The 16,214-nt window shown below is 36.6% G+C and overlaps 1 long non-coding RNA gene across 2 annotated transcripts; it reads right to left on the bottom strand.

Moving 5' to 3' along the window:
* Nucleotides 1-257: 257 nt before the first annotated feature.
* On the bottom strand, nucleotides 258-15,970 carry LOC145090448 (uncharacterized). Of its 2 annotated transcripts, XR_013701582.1 has the most exons (5): nucleotides 15,510-15,970; nucleotides 14,282-14,364; nucleotides 14,109-14,199; nucleotides 515-572; nucleotides 258-395 (listed from the first exon to the last, which is right to left on the bottom strand). It is a non-coding gene; the product is annotated as an uncharacterized LOC145090448 (long non-coding RNA). The 2 variants fall into 2 exon arrangements; XR_013701581.1 differs by lacking the exon at nucleotides 515-572 and having other exon boundaries at nucleotides 15,510-15,965.
* Between the last annotated feature and the right edge of the window lie 244 nt (nucleotides 15,971-16,214).

Below are 16,214 nucleotides of genomic sequence, written 5' to 3'. Positions count from 1 at the left end.
AATTTTTTTGTTAAAAAAATAAAACATAGTACTAAAACTCTAAAAATCTCTATGTTTGCAAACATATTCAAAACTAGAGGAAGACATAATAATCAAAAAACCGAACCATAATCAAATTAACAGATATAACTGGGCCACTAAAACTGGACCATTAGTGAAAACGGTGGTGTGGTTTTTGATTTCATTAACCGAATACTAATGGTTCGGTTTTTTTTTTTTTTCTGTGAAACCAACCCATCCATAACCGGAACCGAAGCGAACCGAAAGAAAATATAAAATTTTGAATAATATTGTATATATTATATAATTGATAAATTTATACAATGAGACATGCAAACATGTTTGACTTTTATGCCCTTCTCATTCCAGTTGCAGGTATGACTTTGTGTTCCATGCTGCCAACAGTCAAACACACAAATAAGTCTTACTTTTTAGTTTTTAACATTTAACATTAGGCATTGAGAAATGTACTTTCCATATTTCTTTTTAAGTATGGCTTGCACTGTGATAATACCTGTTTGCCAAAAAACACCATATTCAATTGATGGTGGTTCTTGCCTTAAGAATCAGGTCTTTGTACATGAAATGAACAGTTGGCTTAAGTTAAAGACTTTAATGTAACAAATAACAATATACGTATTTTTTATTTGTGAATTATGGCATCTTACTTTTCTGAACTCCACATTCATACTCTTAAAGGTATTTTTTTTATAGTGACGTATATTCTTATTTTCATTTTTTATAGCGATATACTTCATTTTAGCTCACTTTTTTATTTCAATTCATTTTCAATTTTTATATTATTTTTTTTATCATTATGGTTAACCGTTAATAATTGATTGTAATTTTCTTCCCATTTATTATTTATAGTGACTAAGTTTTGATTTATATAGGCTTGTAAATGGATCCACATGTAAATATTTTCTGCTCGGGTAAACTAAATTTTATAGAAAAAAAAGTTATAAAAAATAAGTTCAAAAAATTGCAGTTCATTACGGTCAATTAAGGGTTAGTATTTGACAATTTTCAATGTTAACTTGTTTGTTTATAGACTTTATAATATATTATGTGTATAAAAAATTTACGATAATTTATTATTAGCAGTATTTAATATTGGTCTCATTTTAAGCAAATTGAAGATTATTTTTTAGTGGTAAAATTTATTATTTATTTTTTTGATAAATTAGGTTAATAAGATAACTGAACAGGATAGAAATTGAAATTTGAAGAAAGAAGGATGAAATTTAAAACAAAAGATAGAATAAGGAGATACACTGAAAATTGCAATGCAATTCAACGATCAATATGGATAATTTAGAAGCGGTCCGTAGTTTAGACGCAGTCTATCTTTGCATATTATATTATATGGGTAGTTCTTTTTTTTGAGCCACCTTAATGAAAGATTGGACCTTGAATTATTTCCGTAGTGGATACTCTTAATTTAGTGTTCACATATTAAGTATCTATATGTGGTACAACTCCTGAAAGGAGGAATAAAAATAGCAAATTTCCTACTTTTTTTCAAACGTTGGACCAAATTTGAGATTATGAGTATCGTGACAAGGACTATTCTCGTAATTTACTCGGATAAGTATTAATATTTTTTCTGAAATCTGCAGTCATAAAAAATATAATATTTCATGTTACCTGGCATGCAAATATTACATAATACTTTCAGCTCGAGGCCAAAAAATTGAATTTTTCCATGATAGACTTAAGGAATGTTTTGATATTTGCTATATATTTTGACCAACAAATATGATCAATATTTTGACCAACAAATATGATCAGCTAAATATATGAGAGTCAGATATGGACAAACATATAAAAAGGTAAGAAAATTGAGTCATATATAACCATTATAATCAATTATCGGTTAACCGTTAAACATCAGTTGGATCGGTTCAGTTATTCGTTTTCTATTTTTATCACACCCCTAGTCTTGTTCAGCGAGCCACAACCGCATTTAATGTAATTTCTGAACTCTTTATTTTCTTTGTTACATCTAGTCATTTTATGTAACGTGAATTTGTAAACCAAAGCCAATGCTACATATTGTTAATGGGATCATATTTAGTTTTTAGATTAATATATTGCGTTGCTGCAATAAAACAAATTAAATTCAATTTCCTAAAAACAGAAGCAACTAAAGTGTCCCATTTATTAAGGGCATGTTCGGCACGGAACGTTTTGGAGCGTTTGGGAGCTTCTAGCTTCTAGCGTTTGACAAAACGCTCCGTTTAAAACAAAAAGTTTCGTTTGACACTACAACCTTCTAGTGTTTAGTTTAATCAAAACGCTCCAAATCCAAAAGCTACTTCATGTAGCGTTTAACAAAATGCTACAAGCTACAAGCTACCCGTTACCAGCTAGTTTTGCCAAACACGCCTTAAGACTGACTATACTTCATTACAATTGCAATTTATGGTAGTAGCTGAGTTGTGCCATAACGAATGTGTAGCATGTGTGCGTTTGAGTTGGTTTTAAGAACAAAACAAATAGATTTAAGTTTTTTCAAAACTGTTATCTCTAATGCGTAGCCCTAAATCCATACATTTTCTCCATCACGGAATTTAAACTCGTGGCCACTTGAGAATGAACACATTCCGATAGAACTGATACCATGTTTGGCTACACGCCCTTTGATAAACAAATAGATTTAAGTAGTCGGAAAAACAGAAAACCCTAAAAAATCATATAGATAAACATAAAAGCAAATCGTTAAATATATTAGGTTTCTAGGGCTATAACCTGAATAACCCAATTTTAACATTCAAATTCGACCCTATTTAGGTTATTCGTTATCGGTTCACACATTTTTGTAGTCCTATGTGCAAGTATTAAACTTTTTGAGTACTTCATTTAAATTACTCTAGCAACCAAAATTTTGATTTAAAATAGAAAGGAAAAACATGAAGGTGTCACCAAGAAACAAACAGCAGAATTGAAAATCTTGGTCGACAAAGACAATGCTGAAGGGTGCGAAGATCACTTCTGGTCCGCCCCTATCGATAATGCAGAAGAAACCGTCAGCTTATCGGAGCAAACCTCGTGGAGAGTAAGGGGTAGATACATTGCTGAACCCATCAACAAACCCTCAAGTTTGGATAAACCAAGCACGAGTGGAACAAAAGCGATACCAGAAGAACCAAAGAAGGAATCCAATGTATCTTCCAAGACAATCGAAGCACAAAAGGAGAAGCCGAAATCAAGCATCAATATTCATAAATCTCAAAAGCAGTTGGCTGAACAAAAACGCCAAAGAAATAAGAGATACATGAAGAATCTGAATGAGCGAAAACAGTTTTGGCAATCTCAAAACCCTAACCATGTTCCTTCCAAGAAACAATCAAATGTCAAAGGAAATGACAAGCCAAAGATCAACCGAAGTGAAAGTTTCAGTCCCAGCTCCTATTATTCCAAAGCTCAGAACCGAACATCTAGTTTTGGTCCTAACGACAAGGCTGAGAACCAAAAGTCTGGTTTCGGTCCTTCTTACTGCCAACAAAAGCCTTATTCAGTGAAGGATATCAAAGGAAAGGGAAAGCTTGATTCGAACTCTGCAATAAATAATATGAAAAAGCCAGCTAACCCTAGGACTCAAAAGAATATTCCAAAACCAACTAACAAAACACCATCTGAAACACCACAATTTAAACAAGACAAAAATAAAATCAAAGTTTACACCATCAAAAGAAAAGACAAAACCACTCTAATAAAAAGAACTTATTTGGTTGATATTGATGTTGCTATTCCTTTTTCTATAAAAGACTCACCAGGGCCTAAGAGACTTTGGGTTCCTAAATCTGCTTGAATTTGCAGGTTATAAGTGACGACCAGTTCGATGACGAATGGTACATAGACAGTGGCTGCTCACGTCACATGACAGGAAGGAGGGAAGAGCTGAGGGAGTTTTGGTCCTTTAAGGATGGCGGATGTGTAAAGTATGGAAACAATTCCTATGGCAAAATCAAAGGATATGGAATGATAACCAACGGAGAATTCACAATTCGAAAAGTGACTTATGTGGAAGGATTGCAACACAACCTCATCAGTGTATCTCAATTGGTTATGGGAACCGGTTTGATAGTTTCATTCGATGATGAAGGGTCAGAAATTATTAAAAAGCAATCCAAAAGAGTTATGTTGAAGTCTAAACGAAAGGGAGAGATGTATCCTTTAAATTTCAACCCAATTTGAGGAAAACCAACAATATGCCTGCTGTCAAAGGCGAACTCTGATGAGAGCTGGTTATGGCACCGACGCCTATCGCACCTGATCTTCAAAGAAATTAATAAGTTAGTGCTTGGTGATCATGTTCGAGGCATTCCTCTTCTCAAGTTTGCTAAGGAACACCTGTGTCCAGCATGTGAGATGGGCAAGCAAAGCAGAAAGAGCCATCCCACACATATCAATACAAAGATTGTTGAAGCTCTTGAACTTTTGCATATTGACTTATGTGGACCTTAGGCTATCGAAAGCATCGGTGGTAGTAAGTTCATTCTTTTCATAATAGATGATTTTTCACGCTTCACCTGGGTTTTCTTTCTTAAACAGAAATCATAAGCGATTCCCAAGTTGAAAGTGTTTATCAAGCAAGTAGAACTGCAGCTGCAAAAGATGGTTAGGAACATCAGAAGCGACAATGGGCTTGAATTCAAGAATAAAGACATTCAAGATTTTCTGGCTGAAAAAGAAATATCTCATAACTTCTCTGCTCCCTATACACCACAACAAAATGGAATTGTTGATAGACGAAACCGTTGCTTATGTGAGGCAGCCCGGACCATGCTGAGCTTCGCTTCTCTTCCGCTATACTTCTGGGCTGATGTTGTAGCAACTGCATGCTACACCCAGAACTGATCCTTACATAACAAACGATTCTCCATCACTCCGTATGAGATTCTGAACAATCAGAAGCCCAAAGTTAAGTTTTTTCATGTGTTCGGTTCAAGATGCTTCATTTTCAACTCCAAAAAGAACCGAAACAAGTTCGACATCAAAGCCGATGAGGGAATTTTTCTTGGTTATTCACTCACTTCAAAGGCATATAGGATTTTGAATAAACATTCCAAGCGTAGTGAAGAAACCTACTATGTAACCTTTGATGATAACTACATGAAGAAAGTTCAAACAAGCGATAGTATCATGGGGGAAATATTTCCAGACTCAGGAAGTGTCTCGGCTCCCCTTTCCAACTTATATGATGAGTACATAAGACTATTTGATGAACCAGAAAAGGCTATACACTCGGAGGCGAAAGCAGCAGACAACAAAATCGACAATCTGAAAAAGATCATCGTTGAAGCTGCAAAGGAAGTGGAAAATGATCCTTCTAAACCAACTAATGGTCAACCCTCAACTGACCCTCCAAATAAAAGCTCAATGTTTAAGGGGGAGGGTTCATCTGTATCCAACACAATTGAATTGTCATTCAAGGTGGGGAATCCAACTCAAACCCCAACCCATGATTGTCCAATCGAGGGGAGAATCCAACTCCAACCGAGGGGGAGAATTCTGAACCTGACATGGGATACGCTTCGACATTTGAGGGGGAGAATGAAAATAAAAATGACGAAGGCAATCAATCAGAATATGAAGAAGAAGTAAATGCAGAGTTGGATCCTGTTTATGACCCAAATTACCCTCATATAACAAAATGGACTAAGGATCATCCCAAAAGACAAATAATTGGTGAATCATCTGAGAGAGTTCTCACACGATCTCAATTGAAAGCGAAATAAACTGCTTTATTCTCTCATGTTGAATTCTGCATTTTTAATTCGTTTGTCTCGAAGATCGAACCGAAGACAGTTAATGCTGCACTTGATCACGCTAATTGGGTACAAGCAATGCAAGATGAACTCCATGAGTTTGAACGTAATCGAGTTTGGATGATCATTCCCACTCCAAAGGATGCTTTTGTGGTCGGCTTGAAATGGGTCTTCAGGAACAAGTTGGATAAAGAGGGCAACGTCATTCGCAATAAGGCTCGGCTAGTGGTGAAGGGATATTGTCAGGAAGAAGGATAGACTATGAGGAGAACTTCGCTCCCGTAGCAAGGTTGGAATCAGTTAGAATCTTTCTGGCATATGCTGCACATAAAAACTTCGAAGTTTTCCAGATGGATGTGAAATGTGCTTTCTTAAATGGAGAACTACAAGAAACGGTGTATGTTGAACAACCTCTTGGGTTCGTGAACAAGAAATTCCTTGATCACTGCTATGTGTTGGATGAAGCTGTACATGGTCTGAAGCAAGCACCGAGGGCCTGGTATGAAACGTTCACTCGCTTTCTTAAAATGTCGAAATTGAAGCAAGGTTCGGTTGACCAAACTTTCTTGCGAAAGAAAGAAGGCGAACATTTAATGATAGTTCAGATTTATGTCGATGATATCATCTTCGGCTCCACGAATCCTAGCTTAACGGCTGAATTCAGGAAGTTGATGGAGACTAAATTTGAAATGAGCGCAATGCGACTAATTAACTTTTTTCTTGGTTTGAATATAAGACAAGGACTAGAAGACATTTTTATTAACCAAGAGGCCTACATGAAGAATTTGCTAGCGAAGTTCGGTATGACGGGAGATTCGAACGTGCAGGTTCCCATGGCGTTTGGCACGAAGTTAACTTCATCTCTGGAAAAACCTGTTGTTGACGTAACGCTCTATCGTCAAATGATAGGGTCTCTTATGTATCTAACAGCTAGTAGACCAGACATTATGTTCTCTGTTTGTTATTGTGCCAGGTTTCAAGTAAATCCAAGAGAACCTCACATGGTAGCAGTGAAAAACATTTTTCCGTTATCCGAAGCGAACCTCGTCTCTCGGTTTTTGGTACCCTGCTAGATCCGGATTCTTTGTTCAAGCCTTTTCTAACGCCGATCTTGGAGGATGCGGTCTAGACCAAAACTACATAACTGGAGGATGCCAATTCCTTGATGGTAAACTTGTTAGCTGGTAGTCCAAGAAACAAACATGTGTGTCTCTTTCAACCGCCAAAGCTGAGTACATAGCTGCGACATCATGTACCTCACAAGTGATTTGGATACAAAGCCAACTAAGAGACTACAGACTAAGTATGAAGAAAATACCTATCTATTGTTACTCTGAAAGCGCGATAAGAATATGTCACAATCTAGTGCAACAGTCAAAGACAAATCATATTGCACTAAGATACCATTTCATCAAGGACCATGTTAAAGATGGAAATGTGGAAGTTCATTTCGTTCGGTCCTCTGATCAACTAGCTGACATCTTCACTAAAGCCTACCAGAAGCAAGCTTCAATAAAATTTTACAAGGTTTGGGAATGATGGAAGTAGAGTCGGTACCGAACCCTCAAACCTCTCTCTAAAAATTAGTCAAGCGGAATAGAGCGAATGCTCGGTCTATTTCGGTTCCGAAATTTTCGGGAACTGAAATGAACCGAATGCTTGATCTATTTCGGTTCCTGAATTTTCGGGAACCGAAATGAACCGAACGCTCGGCTTATTTCGCTTCACTTCTTTAAAGGTAGTTTTCGGTTGTATACATTGTAAAATTCTTATAATATTTTTACTTTCTTTATTTTCTCTTTTATCTTTATTCCCAGTTTCTAAAATGAATTTCGTTTATTCTTGTTTGTTTTTTTTTGTTTTTATTTCTTTTCAGACAGTTCAAAAATCCAAAAATATTTTGTTTTTGTTATTTTTCAGAAAATTAAAAAAAAAACAAAAGATTTTGTCTTTTATTTGTTTTTTTTGTTTAGCTTGTGTGTATGGTTTGTTTGTCTTTGTTTATTCTCTTTACTAGGTACCAAGAACATCATTGCAACATGAATTAAAGTGAGGACATGTATGAAAATTTCAATTTGAACTAGTTAAGTGTCCCTAGAAGCATGTTGTTGCATGTAGAGCGAAGCCTCTAAGACCATGAGTGAGGCCTTAATGATTCGATCGCTTCAATCATCTCCTCAGCAAGATGATCAAGCATGACATTGAAAGAAAAGTGATTGAGTAGAAGGTGACCTTCATGAATGGCTTAATACCAGAATAGATGGCAGTAGTTTCAACGGCGAAAGCTCATGAACATTTGAAATCATACTCGCTAGCGAAACGCATGGGTATTCTTAAATCCCATGAAAGCATGGTAACCAAGGAGGCAAAGGTAGTCTCGGGTGTGACATTGCTGACCCTTGTCTCAAAAGGCAAAAATGTAGCAAAAGAAGAGGAGGATTCAGATATGTCTGAGTGTGACCTTACCAGCGAAGAATATGCTATGATGGTCACCAACCCAAAGAAGTTTGCACGAAAGAAGTTCCCTGTCAATAAGAACCGAAATTGAAAAGGAAGTTACAGCTCTAAGAAGGTGAAAGAAGAAATGAATAACTCTCAAAAGGATGACGACAAGAAAGAATGCAAGCTTGTAGGAGACTATGGATTCGACTGCAATTATTGTCATGGAAAGAACCACTTTGCCAAAGATTGCATGTTAAGGAAGATGGTTGAGAAAAGGGATGGTGAAGACGATGAGTCTTATTACATGCGAAACCTGGAAGAAATAAAGAAAAAGAAGGAAACTAATAGTTTAATGAATTCCTTGATTGTGCAGGAAAATGTGGATGAAGATGAGTTCGGTGGCGTCGAAGTCTGGTCAACCACTTCTGAGGATGAAGAAGTGAGAAAACCCTCACATGGAAGAGCTTATGTGGCAAAAGAGGAAGTTACTAGTTCGGCTGGGAAACGTTTAATGGTTACTGCCGGAAGACCAACCGAAGGTGAGCATAAGGAGTCGAACCTGAATGAGGACAAGTGTTTTGCAGCCAAGCCCATGAGTGAGAGGATCAACGACTGTGATCAGTTGATCAAAAAGGTACAATCCATCCTTGAATCACTTAAAGTTCCCGTCACAAACTATGAAGAAGAATTAAATGAACTAAAATTTAAATTTTCTAACTTAAGTGGTAGTCTCATGCAAACTCGCTTAGCAAACTCTAACCTAACTGACCAACTCAGTAGGGTGTCTTCAAAGAGAGAGGAGAGAAGGATGTGGATTGAGCTGAAGGAGACGGAGTTAGTTAGAGCTAAGGACGCACTTATTTATTTGCAATGAGACAATTTAATGTTTTTAAAACAACGTAATGTTTTTTGGTTAATTGCAAAATGTTTATATGCAAATATTACTCAGTTGCACTTAGACTGTGAAATAGGGAAAAAGATTCACAAGGTAATTTTACCCATCCTTGAATTTAAGGAGGATGAGGTTATTGCTGAGTGTGAATCAATAATATCATCAGATGAGACTTCCATCCCTTACAAAATAGGACTGGACAAGATTGAGACCTTTATTGACTCCAAGGTACACAAATGCATGCTCAAAACTCTTTTGGATGAAAATGATAGGTTGAAAATTATGTCCGAGACCATTCAAACATTTGACTCGTCAAACACCAAATTAATTTCAGAACATAAAATGAATATAGAAAACACTTCTGAATTTGATGAGGAAAGTGAAATGAGTGAAATCATGGTGGAAGTTGTGGTCGATTGCTCAGAATTTTTGAAGAGCGAAATCGAGAATGAAAAACCACTCAAATCTGAGAACGCAGTTGAGTTTGCTCGCCTGTCAAAGGACAAGTCAAAGAAACTCAAAGAAAAAGCGATGTCTATCAAAAAGTTTAAACAGTGCCAAATCAAGTACATGTTGTTGAAGGTGTCACCAAGAAATAAACATCATAATTGAAAACCTTGGTCGACAAAGACAATGCTGAAGGGTGCGGCGATCACTTTTGGTCCGCCCCTATCGATAATGTAGAAGAAACCGTCAGCTTATCGGAGCGAACCTCGTGGAGGGTAAGGAGTAGATACGTTGTTGAACCCATCGACAAACCCTCAAGTTTTGATAAACCAAGCACGAGTGGAACAAAAGCGATACCAGAAGAACCAAAGAAGGCATCCAATGTATCTTCCAAGGCAATCGAAGCTCAAAAGGAGAAGCCGAAATCAAGCTTCAATATTCATAAATCTCAAAAGCAGCTGGCTGAACAGAAACGCCAAAGAAATAAGAGATACAAGAAGAATCTAAATGAGCGAAAACAGTTTTGGCAATCTCAAAACCCTAATCATGTTCCTTCCAAGAAAAGAGTCAAATGTCAAAGGAAATGACAAGCCAAAGATCAACCGAAAGGAAAGTTTCAGTCCCAGCTCCTATTATTCCGAAGCTCATAACCGAACATCCTGTTTCGGTTCCAACACCAGAACTCAGAACCGAAAATCCAGTTTCGGTCCTAACGACAAGGTTGAGAACCAAAAGTCTGCTTTCGGTCCTTCTTGCTGCCAACAAAAGCCTTATTCAGTGAAGGATATCAATGGAAAAGGAAAGCTTGATTCGAACTCTTCAATCAATAATAAGAAAAAGTCAGCTAACCTTAGGACTCAAAAGAATATTCCAAAACCAACTAACAAAAACACCATCTGAAACACCACAATTTAAACAAGACAAAAATAAAATAAAAGTTACACCATCAAAAGAAAAGATAAAACCTCTCTAATAAAAAGAAATTATTTGGTTGATATTGTTGTTGCTATTCCTTTTTCTGTAAAAGACTCACCAGGGCCCAAGAGACTTTGGGTTCCTAAATCTACTTGAATTTGCAGGTTATAAGTGACGAGAAGTTTGATGACGAATGGTACATAGATAGTGGCTGCTCACGTCACATGAAAGGAAGGAGGGAAGAGCTGAGGGAGTTTCAGTCCCTTAAGGATGGCGGATGTGTAAAGTATGGAAACAATTCCTATGACACAATCAAAGGATATGGAATGATAACCAACGGGCAATTCACAATTTGAAAAGTAGCTTATGTGGAAGGATTGCAACACAACCTCATCAGTGTATCTCAATTGGTTGTGGGAACCGATTTGAAAGTTTCATTCGATGATGAGGGATCATAAATTATTAAAAAGCAATCCAAAAGAGTTTTGTTTAAGTCTGAACGCAAGGGAGAGAAGTATCCTTTAAATCTCAACCCAATTCGAGGAAAACCAACAATATGCCTACTGTCAAAGGAGAACTCTGATGAGAGTTGGTTATGGCACCGACGCTTATCGCAGGTGAAAAGGGAATATCTCATAACTTCTCTGCTCCCTATACACCACAACAAAATGGAATTGTTGACAGACGAAACCGTTCCTTATGTGAGGCAGCCCGGACCATGCTGAGCTTCGCTTCTCTTCCGCTATACTTCTGGGCTGATGTTGTAGCAACTGCATGCTACACCCAGAACTGATCCTTACATAATAAACGATTCTCCATCACTCCGTATGAGATTCTGAACAATCAGAAGCCCAACGTTAAGTTTTTTCATGTGTTCGGTTCAAGATGCTTCATTTTCAACTCCAAAAAGAACCGAAACAAGTTCGACATCAAAGCCGATGAAGGAATTTTTCTTGGTTATTCACTCACTTCAAAGGAATATAGGGTTTGGAATAAACATTACAAGCATATTGAAGAAACCTACTATGTAACATTTGATGATAGCTACATGAAGAAAGTTCAAACAAGCGATAATACCATGGGGGAAATATTTCCAAACTTAGGACAAGTCTAGGCTCCCCTTTCCAACTTGTTTGATGAGTACATAAGACTATTTGATGAACCAGAAAAGGCTATACACTCGGAGGCGAAAGCAGCAGATCACAAAATCGACAATCTGAAAAAGATCATCATTGAGAAAGCAAAATAAATGGAAAATGATCCTTCTAAACCAACTAATGGTCAATCCTTAACTGATCCTCCAAATAAAAGCTCAATGTTCAAGGGGGAGGGTTTATCTGTATCCAACACAATCGAATTGTCATTCAAGGTGGGGAGTCAAACTCAAACCCCAACCCATGATGTTCTAATCGAGGGGGAGAATGCAACTCCAACCGAAGGGGAGTATCCAACTCCAACCGAAGGGGAGAATCCAACTCCAACCGAGGGGGAGAATCTCAGTCCAACTGATAGGGAGAATTCTGACCCTGACATGGGATACGCTTCGGCATTTGAGGGGGAGAATGAAAATACAAATGAAGAAAACAATCAATCAGAATATGAAGAAGAGGTAAATACAAAGTTGGATCCTATTTATGACCCAAATTACCCTCCTCTAACAAAATAGACAACGGATCATCCCAAAACACAAATAATTGGTGAATCATCTGAGCGAGTTCTCACACACTCTCAATTTAAAGCGAAACAAACTGCTTTATTCTCTCATGTTGAATTCTGCATGTTTAATTCGTTTGTCTCCAAAATCAAACCGAAGATGGTTAATGTTGCACTTGATCACGCTGATTGGGTACAAGAAATGTAAGATGAACTCCATGAGTTTGAACGTAATCGAGTTTGGAGGCTGATTCCTACTCCGAAGGATGCTTCTGTGGTCGGCTTAAAATGGGTCTTCTCGAACAAGTTGGATAAAGAGGGCAACGTCATTCGCAATAAGGCTCGGTTAGTGGTGAAGGAATATTTTCAGGAAGAAGGAATAGATTATGAGGAGACCTTCGCTCCCGTAGCAAGGTTGGAATCAGTTAGAATCTTTCTGGCATATGCTGCTCATAAAAACTTCGATGTTTTTCAGATGGATGTGAAATGTGCTTTCTTAAATGGAGAACTATAAGAAATGGTGTATGTTGAACAACCTCTTGGGTTCGTGAACGAGAAATTCCCTGATCACTTCTATTTGTTGGATAAAGTTGTATATGGTCTGAAACAAGCACCGAGGGCCTGGTATGAAACGTTAACTCGCTTTCTTAAAATGTCGAAATTCAAGCAAGGTTCGGTTGGCCAAACTTTCTTGCGAAAGAAAGAAGGCGAACATTTAATGATAGTTCAGATTTATGTCGATGATATCATCTTCGGCTCCACGAATCCTAGCTTAACGGCTGAATTCAGGAAGTTGATGGAGACTAAATTTGAAATGAGCGCAATGGGACTAATTAACTTTTTGCTTGGATTGAATACAAGACAGGGACCAGAAAGCATTTTTATTAACAAGGAGGCCTACATGAAGAATTTGCTGGCGAAATTCGGTATGACGGGAGATTCGAAGGTGAAGGTTCCCATGGCGTTTGGCACGAAGTTAACTTCATCTCTGGAAAAACCTGTTGTTGATGTAACACTCTAACGTCAAATAATAGGGTCTATTATGTATCTAACAACTAGTAGACCAGACATTATGTTCTTTTTTTGTTATTATGCCAGGTTTCAAGCAAATCCAAGAGAACCTGACATGGTAGCAGTGAAAAACATTTTCCGTTATCTGAAGCGAACCTCGTCTCTCGGTCTTTGGTACCCTGCTAGATCCGGATTCTTTGTTCAAGTCTTTTCTGATGCCGATCTTGGAGGATGCGGTCTAGACCGAAAGAGCACAACTAGAGGATGCCAATTCCTTGATGGTAAAATTGTTAGCTGGTAGTCTAAGAAGGAAACATTTGTGTCTCTTTCAACAGTCGAAGCTGAGTACATAGCTGCGGCATCCTGTACTTCACAAGTGATCTGGATACAATGCCAACTAAGAGACTACGGACCAAGCATGAAGAAAATACCTCTCTATTGTGACTCTGAAAGCTTGATAAAAATATGTTACATTCCAGTGCAACACTCAAAGACAAAGCATATTGCACTAAGATACCATTTCATCAAGGACCATGTTGAAGATGGAAATGTGGAAGTTCATTTCGTTCGGTTCTCTGAACAACTGGCTGACATCTTCACTAAAGCCTTACCAGACGCAAGCTTCAATAAAATTTTACAAGGTTTGGAAATGATTAAAGAAGAGTCGGTACCGAACCCTCAGACCTCTCTCTAAAAACGGTTTGACATGTAGCCTAAGATAACCCTAAAAAATTATTAAAGCTAAAAACTGAAAAGAAAGAGCAATTAATGTTTTAGAATGTTTGTGAAGATCCTAGTGAAGAAATTTGAGACATTTTTCTTCTGATAGATCTTTGTTAATAGAATTAATTCCGTTAACAAATTCAATACAAAGGATTGACTCTCGAGGCCTTCCTTCATTAGTCTTCAAAAAAGAATATGATATCATACAGAAAAAGAAAAAAGATTATATTAGTAAGCTATTGAAACGTTACCTTTATTAGGTTTAATATAATGGTGGGGTTCCTATATATCTTGGCAGGATTCTGAAAATGAACTCTGGTTGCTTCATAGTTTTGGTCCCTCCTTGACATTAAAAGACTAATGTCAGTTAAGATTATATCAAACAACATATATTAATTAAAAGAAACCGATTAATCACACATACATAATAGCTGGCTTAATATTCAGGCGTGAAGTTTATTGTGACCAAAAAGTGGTATAGATCCACAATTTTGTACAACCGGATAACTGAAAAAGAAGTCATTTGTAAGATCCAACATGCACAGTAGATTTTTCTATCTTTAACAAGAAAAACAATCAAAGTACAATAATGAATGCAATTTCTGAAGTAATTAAAAAATATTACATATTTTCGTGTCTCCAATTAGTCAAATTTGTCTAAGTTACAAAATCTGATAGAGCTATCATTTCACTCTTGGAGATGACAACATGTGGCCACTAATTGAGCCAATTGGCCTTGTTTGTGTACTTAGCAACATGTAGTATGGTCCAAGAAATTTAAATTTAACCTAAAAAGAGATAAATCACAATAAATCCATGATGTGAAACATGTATATGTTATATTTGGGATACATCTTAGAAGCCTCTAACCTGTCAATTTTTATGACCTTCCACTATCTACAACTCTTGTCTCTTCCAAACACGTAATATTTCTACCCCAAATGAGGGTAAAAGAGGAAAATTGTAAAGATAAAGAACATACATGGCGAGCATGAATATAGAAATACATAAATCCGTCCCGAATAAGGGTAAAAGAGGCACTATGTATGCAAACATGGGTGTGAAAATGAGGATGCACATATTATATTACAATTAAATTGAAATTGAAGAATATATTTGGAATTACCGAAGACATACCATACATGAATTTACTAAAACATGTGTGATAAAATGTTCACATCTAATTATAATAAAAGGTAAGGTTTTGCACAATTATATGTTGATGTCGCATGTTACATGTTTGTCTAAATCAATTTTGAACTACATGTACATGCTCGATACACTAGCATTTTCTTCTAGATGTTCTCAATTCAAATTAAACAATGCTTCTTTCTAGATAAATGTATAAGCCTAATGATAACAAAGACTTATGATATGCCAAAAACGAAGACTAAGGAATACAAATTTGCTAATGGGAAACTAAAAGACTATTAAAGTGCCATCATTATTACAAGAAGTCTATACAAGAATATACGGTTGATTTATTATTAAAACAATAATGAACATTATTCACATCGAATATTATCATGATGAATAGAACATCAGAATAAGTATCCAAAAGGAATGGTATAAGTGTATAACTACTGAAATAGTTCAAAAGGGCACATTAGCTTATCAAAGCAAAAATGAAACATAAGTAGTTCAGAGAGTACCGATCGAGTCTCGTAAAACCTGAATTTTCACAGAAAAGCGAGTGGAGCAGCGAATGGAGGTTATTGTTCGTCAAGAGGAACATCAGACTCTCTTTTTGAGGGGGTCATTAGAGCGAAGTATGGTATCGTTTCTTCACAAGGAGTGGATATATGCTTATTATCTTCCTCCGTCGCTATTATTATCAGATGCTTGTCAAATCCAGATCTGAGCCTCCTCCTCAGGGCTCGGTCCAAAAATCAATCTGAAGCGCATTCAACCATTCACGAATTGGGAAGATAATGCGGAGTAGCACCGATGAAAGAGCAAGTCGATGATGATCGAATTGGGAAAAGAGCTTGTTGATCTTTCCGTCTTTAAAAACTATGCCCTGATTAAAAAAAAAGAAAGAAAGAGTAAAAAAATTACACCGATAGAAAATGAGATATTGTCGACTAAAGTGGGAAAAAAGGGAAGCGGAAATAAGCAGCTTTGTTTTTCCCCTTTTAGGACTTAAAGTAAAGCAGGTAAATAGAGTGGAAAGAAACATTACTTAATTAATATCTACAGTGGCACATATTTTTTTGTTTGGTTAATTCATAAAAGAGCATTTAGTGGTATAGAATCATTTATTTATATGATATAAAATATATAGCTTTTAGTGGCATTTTAATCATTATCTCACTAATATATATGGATATTAGTGGCATAAAATATTAAATGCCATT

This window comes from Lactuca serriola, chromosome 2 (genome assembly GCF_051521515.1).
Source record: "Lactuca serriola cultivar US96UC23 chromosome 2, Lser_US96UC23_V15, whole genome shotgun sequence".
Taxonomy (NCBI): Eukaryota; Viridiplantae; Streptophyta; class Magnoliopsida; order Asterales; family Asteraceae; genus Lactuca; species Lactuca serriola.
Note: the sequence above shows the minus strand (reverse complement) of the source record. Positions and strands in the feature narration are given on the sequence as shown.